At 42.7% G+C, this 17528-nt stretch overlaps 1 protein-coding gene across 15 annotated transcripts in view; it reads right to left on the bottom strand.

Annotated features, from left to right (window-relative positions):
- RALY (RALY heterogeneous nuclear ribonucleoprotein) overlaps positions 1 to 17528 on the bottom strand; it is a 138790-nt gene that overhangs the window by 65997 nt on the left and 55265 nt on the right. The gene's annotated exons all lie outside the window — the stretch shown is intronic.

Genomic DNA, 17528 nt, shown 5'->3' with positions numbered 1-17528 from the left:
TCCATTTATATAAAATGTTAATTTAAAAAAAAAGAAAGAGAAACCATTCAGAACAGCTATTGTTTCCCATCCCCAGGCAGATCCAGCCACTCTCCTCTGGACCCCTATATCCTCTACAGATCTCTGTCCCAGCAACACTTACTTTTATATTCACATATCTGCCTCCATCAGACTCTGAATTCCTAGAGGGTAAAAACACTCTTTTATTAATCCCAGCCTCCAGCTCACTCTGGCAAAGAAATGCTCAGTAAATTTCTGCTGACATATGGGTGAAAGAATCCTACAGGTAGGTGCTGTTTCAGTAACTGGGTTTCCCAGAGTTCCTGACATAACTACTCCTTAAACAAGAACTGTATAGTTGGTTTTCACGAGATGAGAACAAGCCCCTCAGGCATCAGTTAGGACAGAAGGCAAGGCAAGAACAATGATGAGGGAGAAAACAAAGGTACAGACCTAGAAGCTAGAAGCCATCAGTGTCACTGTTCAGAGTTCTATAAAGTACTAGAGGGAGCAGAGGCTCAAAACGGAGGTTAAGTTTGTAGCCCCAGAGATTGCTGAATCTGGGTTTTCAATAGTAAGGAAACTATATGAGGTCCTCACCAAGCAGGGAGTGGCAAAGGCCAACAATGGAACCCAGCCCTCCCTCTCTCTAGTTTATCTGGGGACCTACAATGAGTCCAGTTGCTAGGCCCTACTGTGCTGGTTTAATACAAAGAATACTGGACAAAGAGCTAGAAGAACTGAAATCCATTCCTGAGAATATTAATTTTTCAATTAAATATTTCTTGAGCATCTACTACATCACAGACAATAGGCACCTATGATACAACAGCGGACATATTACTAACTTGCTGTCAGACCTTAGATAAATCACTACTCTGAGCCTTAATGTCCTCACATGATATGTAGAAGAGAATCTCCATGTCACAAGGTTGTTTTAAGTATCAAATATAGTTTGAAAAGTCTGCTGCTCAACTTTACAAATATAAAAGTGGTATCTTTCCTGGATCTGAACTTTCTGTTCCGATCCAAGAACCCCCAACGAACACCAAGGACAACCCCGTCTGCCAGGGTCTGGTTAAAAATCGAACAGCACATTCCTACCACTGAATTTTACGGTAGAGATTGTGATGAGAAGCAGAAATTTGACACAGTCTTTTCAAACCATTACCAGAATCTTTCCTGTGGCTACTGGTGTCAGAATGTACATTTTGTACACAGAATGTACTGTGGGCCTCCTGGGTGAGTCCCCTGGATTTAACTCAAACTTCTTAGAGCAAGAACAGAACTATACTTTGTGAGTTAGAGACACCTTCCCAGAAACTGGGCTAATTATCAACCCCTGACTGTGAACTGTCTGGAAACATCTGATGGCCATTAAGCCTATTTTTCTTCATTTTTCTGGTATCTAGGATAAACACATCAAAACAAAAAATTTGACAGCATTAAACATGCTCTCTGATTGTTGTTTTATAGAATCTCCTGTAACTTTAGGCTTTCCTGACTAGAGTAAGAAGGGTAGCGAGCAAACAATGGTATGACCAAGAGGGAATCAGGAACGGGTTCTGCCATGTTCTGGCATTGTAACCTTGGATACAGACCTTAGTTGCCTCATCTAGAATATAGGAGAACTGGACCATATCAGCGTTGCATGAACTTTTCCATGAAAGACCTCTGTTCCTCAAGATGTTAACGAGAGTTCCTCAGTTAAGAGACTCCAAGGTCAAATAAGCAAGAGAAATTTGGCAATTCACTCCTCCCTGCTTTCCCAAGAGTAACAACGCGCTCTTAGGGGTAAAAGGTCTAAGAAGTCAGCAGTGATGAAATATTTTCAGCAGTATTTGGTCTGACTCTTCCCAAATTATTAACATCTCTTCTGAGGAAGACACAGTTTGGGAGACACTGGAACAGATTTCCAGAGTCTCTATCAACTCTGACCTATTGTGATTTGTATCAGAAATACTTAGCCAGCTAGGGTCGAGACCACCCCTGCTTCCCACTAATTCAGTTTTCTTAATCCAGTGAAGCCCTTAAATTAAATGATATTCTGGTTAACAGGAATTTATTATACATAGTTCACTTTACTGTAGTAAGAGTAGGAATTTTCAAAGATTTAGAATACAGTACATTTATAGAACACTAAAATGGGAAACATGCAGTTACTGACAACTATTACAAGTTCTGTACTGTGCCAGCATTTAATCCTTAGACAACAATATGAAGTAGGTATTATCATCCTCTTATTACAGAGAAACTGAGGCTAACTTGACCAAGATCACACAGTTAGAAAGAAAGTAGTGAACATCAGATTTCAAACCTATGACTATGTATGTCCCAAATTTTGCTTCTGTTTTGGGCTCTGCCACCCTGATTATCTATCAGATGGTCACTACTCCTCCCTAACCCTCCTTTGGATTTTGTCTCCTCAACTATCAAATGGGAATAGCATTAATAATACTTGCACGGCATACCTCACAGAGTTGCCCTAAGACTCAAAGGCAGGGAAGCAGATTTGGCACAATGGATAGAGCATCTGCCTACCACATGGGAGATCCAGGATTCAAACCCAGGGACTCTTGACCCATGTGAAGAGCTGGCCCACGTGCAGTGCTGATGCATGCAAGGAGTGCCATGCCACGCAGGGGTGTCCCCCACATAGGGGAGCCCCATATACAAGGAGTGCACCCCATAAGGAGAGCCGCCCCGCATGAAAAAAGTGCAGCCTGCCCAGGAGTGGCGCCACACACACACAAAGAGCTGATGCAGCAAGATGACACAACAAAGAGACACAGATTCCCAGTGCTGCTGACAAGAATACAAGCAGACACAGAAGAACATACAGCAAATGGACACAGAGAACAGACAACTGGGGGGGTGGGGGGGCGGGGAGAGAAATAAATAAAAAATGAATCTTAAAAAAAAAAAAAAAAAAGACTCAAAGGCAGAACAAGTACAAAAGGGCTCTATAATGTATACAGACATGAATATGAGGGATATGTGAAACACCAGGAATAAAAGTTAGTATTTCCTTTTATTATTTATAAGGTACTTAAGGTTCTTGAGGAATTTCCATCTTGAAAGTCAATTGTCCTTATCCCAGTCATGTCCTGCCAATTGTACTCCTTAAGATTTTCCAGTTAGGATTTTGGATAAACAAGAAACGTGACCATTTCTCTCAGTATTGGTTAAGCTTTAGGCTGTTTGGCAGAATCACACTATGTAGTCCATCTGCTTCTTAAGGAATCAGGAACAAAAAGAATAGTGATGGGAGGTCTGCGGTCTGGAATTATCTACGTAGAAGAGATGTCAGATTGGCTGTGGAGCTAGACTCCTTAGCCTCATCTTGGAACATGCCAGGAAAATGGGTCCAAAGAGTCACTTGGGACAGCAGATCCCAGCAGCCTTTGTATGCCAGGAGAACCAACAAATGTGTTAGGGGGTGGGGGTAGGGTAGTGGGAACAGAAGAGTGACAGAAGATGGGGAATTTGGTCCAGAGTTGGCCAGCTGCACTTTGCTCCAGGATGGAGAATACCTTCACAGGGTTCTAAGCACAGAAGAACAGCAATGGATGAGGATAAGGGTCTCAATTCATCCTCCAGCCTGGGAACACAACCTCATGATCCACACTGCTATGGCCATCTGTTCCCTCCAGCTTCTGGCAGGCTAAGGCCAAAAACAACAGCAAGGCAATTCTTGGAGCTAGGATCTGGGCTGGGAACAGAGAAGTAAATAACGAAAGTTCATGTTCTTAAGGAATGCACTGCACCCAGATGATTTGTTGGTATGCCTGTCCCTAATTAGGGGCTCTCTTATTACCTAAGTCTCTGGCACATGGGGTACTTTCAAGAATTGTTTAAAGTGAATTGAATCAAAGGAACCCACACAGTTTATAATTTAAGACTAACTGCTTGGTATCAGGAGCCCTGGATTCCAGTCCTGGTTCTGGCATGATTGGTTAAGTGACTAGGTAAACTACTTAACTTTTGTGAACCCACCTGTAAAACAGGCTCTGTTTACTACACAAGTAGCCAATGAGATAATGGTTGAGAAAACACTCTATAAATAGCAGGAAATAGAAGAGCAGGGTTGATGGAACACTGGGGCACACGGGTCTTAAAATTCAGAGTCCAGCCTAAGGAAGGCTTGAAATAATTCTCCCTAGCCAGTGTAAAACAGCTTTTCACAACACATCTGAGACATTTTTTGCATTTCTAGAACTGTGAAAGGAGGAGGTAGGGGAATTTGCCACTCCAGAAGAGAAAAGAAAGTTTGTCATCTTAAATGTTTGTTTGGATCCATGTAGTGCAAAAGAGAGTACAGGATTTGGATTTATAACCTTAGATTTGTTAATCAAAAGCTGTAAAATCTTAAACAAGCCTCAACCTCTCTATGTCTTAGTTTCCTTACTTGTAATTTTAGGGGGGAAACTTCCTAAGTCATGAGATTGTAGTTGAGATTCAATGAATTTAAGATTTGTAAAGTATTTGGTAACCCACTACATGCCAGCCAAAAGCTATCTTCACATCCGCTCAAAATCTACATAGGACAGCAGTTATTTACCACTTTACAGGTGAGAGAGCTAAAGCCCATACAAAATGTTGAAAGTAACACACAGTTCAATATTGACTTCTTCTAGCAGAGACAACTGTTCCTTTGATTTGTTACAGGGATTGTTTATTAGGTGTTTTTGAGTTTTTTGGTTTGTTTTTTCTTGCCTTACTAAACTGACATCTCTGAGGAAGGGAACACATCTTATGCATTTTTGTACCCCAATTCCCAGCATGTACATCTAAAAGATGTTAAATGTTAGCGGATATGATGAATGACTAACATATTGGTACCAAAAATATATCTAGAACCCAGGACTCCTATTTTCAGGTCAAACTTCATGGATCTGGCCCACCTTCACTTTTCATCTCTTCCTCAATTCTTCCCCTCTAGCTAGACTCAACTTTCCATTCCTTGAAAAAGTTTCTGGGCCTTTGTAGGTGCAGGACCTTCAGCCTTTGAACACTGTTTGTCTGCTTTTTTGCTGAGATAACTCACATTCAATCCTCAGACTTCCTGCAGCCCTACCTAGTCTTAAGACAGGTCAGGTGTTCTGTTGAAGACTGAATAAATGAAATACCAGACTCAGAAATCCAAAGTTGATTCAGAGAAAAGATTCTTGACCTGGAAGTCAGAAAACCAAACTATTTCTAATTCTATCTTTCCCACTAATATGCTAGGTTATTTGTGCAAACTTCAAGTCCTTCTTTGGACCATCTATAAATTAGTTATGACCTATAAACAATCTCAAAAAGTCCTAGCATTGACAATATATGACCTTGGACACAGGGTAAGTCCTAGAGGTAAGCTACTTTGGAAGCCACCCGTGTACTCCATGGTATAGAAACCCTAACAGGACCAGGTACATAGGATTCTGCAGTCAGCAGCTTCCCAGTCTATTGGCTTACTTAATTTCTCCTGATGAAGTGCCAAGAATAAATCATAGGTGAGCAGCAGAGCATTTTAATGAGTCTAGAGCCTAATGAATCTTTTCATTCCTTCGTCAATTAGAATTTCAAAGCTAGAATCCCCAAGGACTAATTTATTGGGAACAGAGAGAAGCTTTATGTTCATCAGCTGCTGCCTGAGCTACTTGCCCTGCTTTTGTATGTCTGCTATATAGCAATCTTTCTTACTCAGATATACAGCTGGCAGGACAGAGTCTGACCTGGGAGGATTCTTCTTGTTGATAATTTCTGGGGCTTGACCTTGAACTTGAGGAAGGAAAGGAGGGGTCCAGGGCATTTGGAGGGGTGGGTTGTCAGGGAATCTGAGCAGCCCTGACTTTACAGCCATCTCCTAGGGATAGTGGTCTTCAAATAGGTAAAGACAGCAGAGCGACTTCTATTCACCCAACCAAGTATTAGGTATTAATTGTGACATCTATTTACCAATTTGAATCTTCACAACATCCCCCAAAGTAGGTATCAACAATAACTGTAGAGATGGGAAAACCGAGGCTCTGAAAAGCAAAGAAAGAATTAGCCTAAGAAGCACATTTGGTAAAGGACACGCAGGGATTTGAACTAGGTCTGTGTAATTCTAGAGCCTAGGCTCCTTCTATCAAACCATAGCTACCAAGTCCAGGGCCTGACACAGGGCCAGCAGCTGATGTCCTGAATGGCAGAGATGGCCTACAAGCAGCCAAAGCCATGCTGATCACTTGTCCCCAACATACTATCTTCTGCCCATGCACAAGCAAGAACAGTTGTGCATCTCTGGCCCTTCCACTCAACTGAGTTGGCAATTCCTCCATCCCCAGAAGCTAATTCAAGTAGAAACACCATCAACACAACCCCCAGCTCCTACCTTCCAAATTTGTCTGATTTATTTGATTTATGAAGTGTTACTAATCCTTGATCCAACTACTTGCAGGCACCCAGTCCTCTGCCTCCATCCTGCTCTCTCCAGGTCATACAAAGTCAGCCTATTTGCAACTGCTCTGTCATCAACAGAAAGACATATTTTCCAAGGTGAGCAAGTAAGCAAGTCAGGTTTCCGAATGGTTATGGTATTGAATTACAGGACTCTAGTGGGAGAAACTCACAAGAGGTCAAGAGGATTGTCCAAGTTTACACAGCTAGAAGGTGACAAAGCAACAAGTGGAAAACAGGTATACAATGAATCCTAAGTTGGCCTCTTTCTAGATTCAACAGAAATAACACAAATAGGATGAGCAGGTATGGCTCAAGCAATTAAGTGCCAGCTTCCCACATACAAGGTCCTGGGTTCAGTCCCTGGCACCTCAAAAACAAACAAACAAAAAATCACAAATATACACAAAATGAGCTAAAACCAGGGTTGGGCTCCAAAGACAAGCCTAGATATAGACTGATGGTTAAGAGTAGGCTGCTGGTTCAGGTGTGGAGTAGTATGTAATCAGCAACATGCTATCTCTGCAGAGGGTGGTAATACACACACACTGGCCAGACAGAAACAATAAATTCCCATGACAAAGACTAAATGGTTGGGATGTGAGGGCGATCTGGCTGTGATATCTGTCACCCCATTGATCGCCAGCGTTGATTTGGCTGATCTGGCTGGCTAGGTGGGTGCCCCCTTCCTCCCTCACAGCTCCATGTGCGCCCCTCCCGAAGCTGCGCACTTGGTGGAAGAGGATGACCTTCCCTGCTAGAGGAGGACCATTCTTCGGTCAAGGATATACGAGTAGCTGTGCTCCCCTGCTAGAACCTCCAAACAAACTCTCAAGACTAAATGGCAGACGGTCCTTAAATGCCAGTGGCCCTAGGCTCTCTCCTGCTGAACACTAAAGAAAGGGACTCGGCCAGCAGAAAATAAAGGGCCAGAGCCTGCAGGCAAGAGAGCTGGGAAAAAGAAATCAAGTTCTACCACTAACTAGATAAGTGGACTTGGGCAAGCCACTCGTCCTCCCTGGGTTTCTAATACCTGAAGATTGAACTAACAGATACCAAGGACCTTTAGTTTTGACATTTCAGGAACTGCTCTACCACCAGAGCATTTGACCAACTGTGAGTCTGGAAAATGCTAATGATGTGATTAGGCATGGCAGCCTAGAATGAAATAGAACAATGGTATGACAAGACTCCTGGGTACAAAGGTGAGGTAAAGAAAGGTGAGTCATGGAGATGACAATAAAGGTATTAAATAAGCAAAGTAAAGGGGATCCAATTTGATCCTGGGTAAAAACCAGAAGACAGTAGGGAGCAAAGAAGGCAGGCTGAACCAGGACAGTACCAACCCTGGACTAACTAACTTGCTGTGGGTCTCTATTATCAGCCCCATTATTAGACTGCAGGACCTGTTCTGGCCTCAGCTGCTCCCTCTCCAACATTATCTCCTGCCTCTTTCCCTCTCACTGGTGCTGCCCCAGCCATACTGCCTGACTTCTAGTTATTCTACCAATATGGTCTCACCTCAGGGCCTTTCTACCTGCTCTTTTTTTAGTTACGAATGGTCTTTCTCTGCAGAGAGTTCTTCTCTGGTCACTTTTTAACCCTTCATTTCTGCTTCATTTTTCTTCATAGCATATGGTGATAATTATTATATAAAAATTAATAATTATTGGTTTACTCATTCTGTCTCCTCTAAACAAGCTCCATGGAGAGAGGAGTCTGTTTTGTCTGCTACTATATCCCAGCTCCAAGAGGAATATCAGGCATTTGCTGAATGGATAAATGAATTACGTATTTATCAACTACTGGTATCATCCAATGTGATGACTTATTAACCCACAGGCTTGCAGAACTGATGACGATCTCAGAAGTTCCAAGCCTGGACAAGCCCAAGTCTAACTTGTCCTCATGGTTCCAATTTTTGGTATTTCCTTCGTACCTTAGTGTTCTTCAAAAATCATCACCAAAAGCAATACACACTTTCTGACAGCCAGTTACAAATGCACATACAGAAATACATACCACTTCATTCAAGAGTCATTTATTGTATGTTATGTGAGAAACACATACAATACTTCCCTAGTCTTGATTATGAGGTCCTTCACAGCTACTCACTTTGATAACTTCAACCCTAACCACACTATTGCTGAAATTCTGTTTCCTTTCCCTGAAACACACAGCTTAGAAGCTATCCACCCCTTCATAATTGCCAAACACCTCAATTTTTATGTCCAACTCAAATACTGGCTCTTCTGTGCAGACTTCCTTGAATTCTCAGGCAGCTAGTGTCCCCCTAACTCCAAGCTCCCAAAGCACTCTACGTGCTTCCATTAGTGATCATCATGGTAGACTACTTAACTCTTTACCTGCCTATCATCCTTGATGATCTATGGGCTCAGAAAATTTTATGTTTGCTTTCTCCTTATCCCTAAGGTTCTAATCCTCATCCCCTAAAGATAAACATTGGATAAATGTTTATCAAATTGGCTCTTAACGTGGACCTACAACTAAGCAAGCTTCCTAACCTTCACTGGTATATTTGATCAGGAAATTCTTCTTTCATACTGCCCAAAAATTTGTTTCCCTGATATTTCCACCCATTAGTCTGAACCCCATGAAACAAACGGCACAAGGAGGAGTGGGCTTGAAAAGAGGCTGGAAAGAAAGGGGAGAACTAGTCTTTGCAGAACCTTAACTGTCAAGCTAAGGAGATTTGATTTATTATAGAGGTTTCCCTAAGCAGGAGAGTGATGGGAATAGGCCTTTGTTTTAAATCTTTAGAGTAGAGAAGAAGTTATTGACAATTTAGTTGAAAATTAAAATAGTTCCAGTAAAAGATGACTGAGATCTGGCTTTAGGTGGTAGCACTGGGAATGGACGGGGAGAAAGGCAAAATGTGCACAGAGGCAAATGAAAGCATAATAAAAGCACTTGCCTCCTTTTCCTATGAGTAAAACTGGCTCTGTGCTCAAAACAGCCTTCCTCCAGATGGAACCCTGTCACCTCTACAGCAATATACCTCTCTGCATCCAAAATGGCCCTAAAGGCAACCAGGAGCAGGTAAAGAGCCTCCCTGACCAGGGAATAAGGAAGAAGTCAGTACAGGATTAGCCAAGTCCAAACCCCAGACCACTGAATAGGACTGTAGGAGTGAGTTCAATATTTCATTGATCGATGCTACCCACAGAAGCTTCAGCAAAGAGGCTGGGGCTGTGTCTAAGCAGAAAGGTGCCTTCCTGGGTTGAGGTAGCTCTAAACAGCTTTAAAACAAAAGTCTCTGATCATTTTTGGTGGTGGTATGTTAGGGAAAATTACCCAGAACTTGGATATTAGGCAAAAAGATAATTGAGTGACATTTTAAAGTCATGTTGGAACATTTTATTATTTTTCAGGAGGCTCTGGGTATTGAACCTGGGACTCTGTACATGAGAAGCAGGCACACAACCACTGAGCTATACCCTCTCCCCACGAACATTTTAAAATAGGCTCCTGTGGGTCACCTGACACTCTTGGAGAATGGAGTTTTTACTTACTTTTTCCCAAATGATTAAGCCCCAAAAGTTTTTAAACTACAATTAGGAGTCCCCACCCTAGTCAAGATGGCAGTTGAGACATTTCAGGGCTCTGTCACACTACAGAAGGTAGGATCTTGTGGCACCGTGGCTGACCCCTCCTGGAACCCTCACAGGCTTGGAATGGGGCTGGTTGTCACACCCAGTGCAGATCCCTAATCCTGGTTAGGGGGAGCAGAGTGACCCTCTTGCACTTAGTGGGAGCATGTACTCCAGTCTGTCTAGTGGTGGCCGAAGGGACTCACTATTCCAGAACTTGCTCTGTGTGTATGAGAAGGCAGCTCATAGACCTCTCCTTTAGAACACTGAGGGAGAGCAGTTAGGTGTCTGTCTGGGGCAGGGATTGCTGACTGTAAGACATACACTGCAGTGCCTGGGGTCCTGAGGAAACGGTTTCCAAGAGAAGAGGGAACATTCACACCCATGTAAACAGGGGAATTCCTACAGCCAAAAAACACATGCACAGAAAGGATCAGGGAGGCTTCTACACTTTGGCCTGAAGTTGTTCTCTAAACTCCCAAATTTAATCAAAGACATGAATATACAGATCCAAGACACTCAGTGAACTCCAAACAGGATAAACCCAAATAGACCCACACTGCAGCACATTATAATCAAACTGTTGAATGCCAATGATGAAGAGAGAACTCTGTAAGTTACAAGAGGGAAGCAACATGTTACATACAAGGAAGCCTGAATAAGATTAACTGCAGATTTCTCATTGGAAACCATGGAAGCAAGAAAGAAGGCAGAAGAGGAAGGAAAAATTACCCACCAAGAATTTGTCTGGCGAAACTGTCTTTCAAAAATAAGGGAGGGAAGCAGACGTGGCTCAACTGATAGAGCATCTGCCTACCATATGAAGGGTCCAGGGTTCAATACCCAGGACCTCCTGACCAGTGTGGCAAGCCAGCGCACACACAGTGCTGCCATGCGCAAGGAGTGCCTGCCACGCAGGGGTGTCCCCTCGTAGGTGTGCCCCACACACAAGGAATGTACCCTGCAAGGAGAGCTGTCCTGTGTGAAAAAAGCGCAGTCTGCCCAGGAGTGGTGCCACACACATGGAGAGCTGGCGCAGCAAGATGACCCAACAAAAAAGAGACGCCATTTCCCAGTGCCTCCTGACAATGCAAGCAGATGCAGAAAAACACAGCAAATGGACAGAGCTGACAACGGGGGTAAAGGGGAAAGAAATAAAATAAATCTTTAAAATAAATAAATAAATAAGGGAGGGATTAAGGCATTCCCAGAAAAACAAAAGCTGAGGGACTTCATCACCACTGGACCACAGCACTACAAGACATGCTAAAAGGGGTTTTACAGGTTGAAAGGAAAGGACACCAGACAAGCGACAGAAGTCACATAAAGAAATAAAGATTTCCAATAAAGATAATCACAAGGGTAAAAATAAATACCCGTACTACTGTATTTATTTGTAGCCCACTTTTTTTTACTCCCTACAGTATCTAAAGGGCAAAGACATAAAATGTAATGATAAATCAGTAGTTTGGGACTCATAATGTATAGCTATGTAATTTCTGACAACTACATAAAGGTGATGGGACAAAGAGATAAAGGAACATAATTTATGTAACCTATTGAAGTTAAGTTTGAAGCAAAACAAATGAGATTATTACAGATTTAGGATGTTAAATTTAAGCCACTTGGTAACCACGTAGAAAGTATAAGAGAACATGCAAACTCATAGAGACAGAAAGTAGAGTAGGGATTGAGGGCAAGGGTAATGGAGCCAATGCAAAATGAGTATAGGACTTTCTGTTTGGAGTCAAGGGAGAGTTCCAGTAATGGATACTGGGGAGGGCATTGTAAGACTCTTAATGCAATTAATCCCACTGAATGGTATGCTGGGGAGGAATTAAGGTAGAAAGATTTATGTTGTAAATATGTTTCCACAATTATGGGTACACCAAATATTGCAATCACCTTTCTCTTCATTTACATGCAGTGTAACAACATACAGTTTTGCAGCTTAATAATATTCCTTTTTTTCTTTAATAAGGATATTTATTTGAATTTTTAAAAAAGAGTAGACTACAGAGAAAATGAAAATTAAATGAAATACAGGATACTGGATCAGATCTAAGAAGGGAGAAGAGAAAGCTCAAAAGTACATTATTTGGGACATAAAAAAATTAGAATACAGATTTAAGCTTTATATCAACGTTACCTTTCTTGAATTGAAAACTGCACCTAAGGTGATAAATTACATACATGAATATTCTTGTTCACAGGAAATGTACATGGAAGTATTGTGTGTTCAAGAGATATGATGTGGGAAACGGACTTTGGCCCAGTGGTTAGGGCGTCCGTCTACCATATGGGAGGTCCGCGGTTCAAACCCCGGGCCTCCTTGACCCGTGTGGAGCTGGCCATGCGCAGTGCTGATGCGCGCAAGGAGTGCCGTGCCACGCAAGGGTGTCCCCCGCGTGGGGGAGCCCCACGCGCAAGGAGTGCACCCATAGGGAGAGCCGCCCAGCGTGAAAAGAAAGAGCAGCCTGCCCAGGAATGGCGCCGCCCACACTTCCCGTGCCGCTGACGACAACAGAAGCGGACAAAGAAACAAGACACAGCAAATAGACACCAAGAACAGACAACCAGGGGAGGGGGGGGGATTAAATAAATAAATAAATCTTTAAAAAAAAAAAAAAAAGAGATATGATGTGTACAACCTCTCAAATGTTCAGAAAATAGAGATGGATGGATGGACAGACAGATGGATAAAGCGGAGGGAGGGTGGACAAAGATGGGAAAAAGTTAAAACTGGTGGATTTGGATATTTGGGAGTATACTGGAGTTCTCTGTATGAGGTTTGTATTATTTTTCCACCTATTGTGTAAGTTTGAAATTATTTGTAAATAAAAAGCTAATTGCAAAAGCAATTTACAAAGTTAAAGGTTAATGTTTAGAAAACAGAGATGCAGAGAGATTTTATATTTTCATTAGGACATTAACCAATTTTGGTTCTTTTAGCAATCTTACTTCAGCAATTCTTTTTCCACTAACAACAGAAATCCAGTTTCTCGGCTATTCTTTCTGCTGGTTCACACATTAACATGTTAAACAAATCTTGACACACACTCACTGTAGGTATGAGAATTACGCCCTGACAGAAGTATGCACATCCACAGGCCCGGATACCTCGTAGAAACCAGATGCCAAGAGGCAAGAGAAGCCTGAAACCCAGATGCAAGATGCCAGTGAAGTAGACAAGTGGTCACTTATGAAATGACATAAAGCCTAGTGTACTGGAAAGGGTATCAGGTTGAAAGTCAGGAGAAATACCATTAATTCACTATGTTTATCTTGGGCATATTATTGCCCCTTGCTGGGTCTCAATTTCACAACCACAGTATGAGATGGTTGGCATGGGTCAGTGTTGTTTTTCAAAATGTGTTCCTGGGAACCCTGCATGTCCAAGGCAGACACACACATCAGGGGGCCTGTCTTTGGTGAGTGCTGTAGAGAGGCTGAGCTGGTGAACTCTGAGCCCCGTGCTGCCACTTCAGCCAGAATGGCTGTTTTATGTTGAGTTGTATGTTTAAATAAAGGGTTCTTCTGCAAATTTGATGATTCTTAGTTAAGCTTCCTTTGCAAAGACATTCTAAAATTCCATGATTTTATGGCAAAAGATCCTGGGAGTTGGACAGAGAAACAGAGGTTTCCCTATTTCTAATATTGCTTGAAATATTCCCCCTTCATCCAACTTTGAAAGTGACAAGGACACTTTTTACTAGGGACTCTGTGTTCCATGCTGAAGAAAGAAACCTGTCCTCCTCTCATGTAATGCTTGGATCCCTGTCTGGCCCACACTTGGGTCCTGGACAAGTTACACTGGTGAAGAACAGAAGCTCATGGGAAAATGCACTGAAAGGCATGGAAAATATTACCATTATCCAAGGTCAATGATGTCTCTTCTTTTTATTTATCTATTGCTCTCCCCTTCCCCTGCCCCCCCCCACCCCAGTTGTCTGTTCTCCGTGTCCATTTGCTGCGTTGTTCATCTTTGTCCGCTTCTGTTGTTGTCAGCGGCACGGGAATCTATGTTTCTTTTTATTGCGTCATCTTGTGGTGTCAGCTCTCCGTGTGTGCGGCGCCATTCCTGGGCAGGCTGAACTTTCTTTCGCACTGGGCGGCTCTCCTTATGGGGCACACTCCTTGCACGTGGGGCTCCCCTACGCAGGGGACACCCCTGCGTGCAACAGCACTGCGCACAGGCCAGCTCCACACAGGTCAAGGAGGCCCGGGGTTTGAATGGCAGACCTCTCATGTCATAGACAGAAGCCCTAACTACTGGGCCAAGTCCGCTTCCCCTTGATGTCTCTTCTTGGGTACTACTGAAACATCCACCCTCCTGGAAGAACTGAGGACAGAAGGGGAAGTATGGTACTTAAGAGCTTAGGCTATGGCGTCAGGTCCTAGCCCAGTTGTTTCACAAACTAGATAAGTGACCTCAGGCAAATTCACTTACATCACTGGGCCTCAGCTTTCCCCTCTGGAGCTATTAATAGCTTAATGAGTTTTAAAGTTTAAAAGAGATGACCTATTCAAAGTGCCTATCACAATATATGGCACATAGGAAACAATAAATGTTACTTCCACTCAAGAGGGAAAGGGCAAAGTTGGCAAAAGACGACAATGTGATTCACATTATAGTAAGACTTGGGGACAAACCAGTCAGCAGCAGATCAGAGCTGCAAGGAGCTTGGAATAAGAATGACTTGATTTGGAGAGCCTGGAATGCTATTCTAAGAGCATCTGGATCCTGTACCAGCTAAAATAAATCAAACAAGATTGTTTATAGAGCGTTGTTTCTAAAACACGTACAGGCTGTGTTACTGACACATGACATGGGAATTGTAAAGGCTGTTGATGGAGATATTAAGAAAGCTGACATGCTTTCAGTTCTAAACTTTGCCACTACATACAGGGTATAATTGAGTGTGGTTCTAAGAAAGAAGAGAACCCTGAACTAAAACTCATGAGACCAGGTTTCTGGTCTGAGCTTGACCCTGGGCAGATGACTTTACCTCTCAGGACACCTCAATTTGTTCCCCTCCTCCTCTAGTAATAATTATTCTCTATGTGCCTACCCTTTTATCACTATTCCCATTTTTATACAATGAAACTGTATCTCAGAAAGAGTAAATTACTAGTAGGAATGAGAATTTAGGGTCTGATGTCAAAGCATATGTATTGTTCTGGTCTTTTCTACTCTTGCATCATCTCTCACTATCAAATGAGGGAGATGGACCTAGGTGAACCAAGGCATTTCTCAATTTGAAAATTATATGCTTCTGGGTTCCTGAAATTGTGGTTCCAAGACATTCTAAATAATCTAGAGCTAAACACAGCCTGGCTGGTTGGGAAGCCACCTCCAGTTAAGTGAAATCCTCAACGTCAAGAACAAAAGCTAAGGCATAAATACAACTTGAGTGTCAATGAAATTTCAGAAAACTAGAACTGGAAAGGCTGCTAGAGAATACATTACCCAACTAGCTCATTGTATAGACGGTGATATGAAAGCCACAGAAGGAGAAGTAGCTTAACTGGGAACATCCAGCAAGTGGGTGATAGGGTACAAGCCGAGACCTCTGCTTCATGGTCTCTGTGTACTTGCTATCTACTCAAACTCCAATATTTCAGGCCATTCGATCTTCTCTTTGGTATTTCTTTTCCAAAAAGCTGTGTGACAGGTCACTGCCACTGTATCAGACTTTCAGCCACTTCCAACATCTCTCAATGTAGATAATGGCTCTTCGTAACTGTCCCTAAGCAGCATTAAGCAGGACTGAAACTGAGACTTCTCTCTTTGGCACCTTCATGTCTTTTTTTTCCTTCTTGGCTCTCTGATGCTTTTATACTACAGACCAATGTGCCTTTGGAGGTACAAACTAGAAGGGAAATCAACAATCACAGATCAACCTTCTACCTCATTCCCTCTTTATTTTGGTACTGTTTTTTTGTTTGTTTGCTTTTTTTTTAAGATTTATTTATTTCTCCCCCACCCTCATTGTTTTGCGCTGTCTGCTCTGTATCCATTCGCTGTGTGTTCTTCTGTGTCTGCTTGTCTTCTCATTAGGTAGTACCAGGAACCAATTCTGGGACGTTCCAGAGTGGAAGAGAGGTGCTCAATCTCTTGTGCCACCTCAGCTCCCTGGTCTGCTGTGTCCCTTATTGTCTCTTCTCTGTCTCTTTTTGTTGCGTTATCTTGCCACGCCAGCTCTCCACACAGGCCAGCGCTCCTGCGCAGGCCAGCATGCTGCACAGGCCAGCACTCCATATGGGCCAGCTCACCACACAGGCCAGGAGGCCCGGGAATCGAACCCAGGACCTCCCATATGGTAGATGGGAGCCCAATCGCTTGAACCACATCTGTTTGCATCATTCCCTCTTTTTAGAAGCTGAGAAAACTGAGGTCCAGAGACATTAAATGCCTTTTACAAGACTGAGTTAATAGAACACAATTAAAAGCCTAGGTTACCATACTCCCCTTCTACAACCTCAGGCTGACTCACTAGTGGTTGAATACCAATCCAGACATTTTTTTAATCTCCTTTTATCATCGTAATAACCATACAAAATAGACATTATTCCCATTTTTTAGATGAAGAAACTGGCTCAGAGAGGTTAGGAACTCATCAAAGTCACACAGAAAATAAATGGCAGAGCAGATTAAAACCTTGGTAATCTGGCTTTATAGCCTCTCCTCTTTCCCAAATGTCATATGGCCTAAGGTTTTAAAAAATAAACACGGTGGAGGGAAAAATGCAGTTAATCAACCTTCCCAGAGATGTTACACTGTGGGTTATCATCTGTCTCTTACCCTATGCAGTAGTACAATAACATGACAGATTATATTAATTGGGGAGACTGGGAAGTGATGAGGGTAGGGTAGAGAGTGGTAATTTAAATACGAAATGACATACCATTCAAAAGAAGCAATTTCTGCTTTGCATTCACAGGGTCTTTTATAGAATAGTTGTTCCCTACCTCCCTGTATCTGCCCTGCTTACATCGTAAGTCCCCTAAAGGATCCATTCATCACAGGGTTCCAGTACTACAGTTGCTGAGGGACCTCGGTTTCCTAATTTATTGTTTTCCAGTTTCCCAGCGTCAATTTTTGATCCCTTGGCCTTACTTCTTAAGGCCTCAGGACCCTGTCTCTCTGTGCAGCCAATATCACTAGACTTGCCCTCTAGCTAATTTTACCTATAAGACCTGTCAGTCCCTCTCGTCTCACTGATCTCCTGCTCTGAACAGCTGCTCCCATGGTGCAGAAAAATCCTCCCTAGTTTTAATAAAAATTAGAGAGAGAAGAAATAGGACACAGAACCAAGTGGACCCCAGAGCCCTTTGTATGCTATTCCTTTTCCCAAAGGTAAGCTGGACCTTATCCCTTCCTTCTGGCAACAACCCTGGAGAAAGCCAGCTGTTTCTGAAACCAAAGTAACAAAATGTGGCCAAAATTCTTAAGTGGGCGTGAACAGGGACAGCTGTTTCTTATAAGTGCTG

This window comes from Dasypus novemcinctus, chromosome 24 (assembly GCF_030445035.2).
Source record: "Dasypus novemcinctus isolate mDasNov1 chromosome 24, mDasNov1.1.hap2, whole genome shotgun sequence".
NCBI classification, from domain to species: domain Eukaryota; kingdom Metazoa; phylum Chordata; class Mammalia; order Cingulata; family Dasypodidae; genus Dasypus; species Dasypus novemcinctus.
The sequence above is the reverse complement of the archived record's forward strand: the minus strand, read 5'-3'. Positions and strand labels throughout refer to the sequence as shown.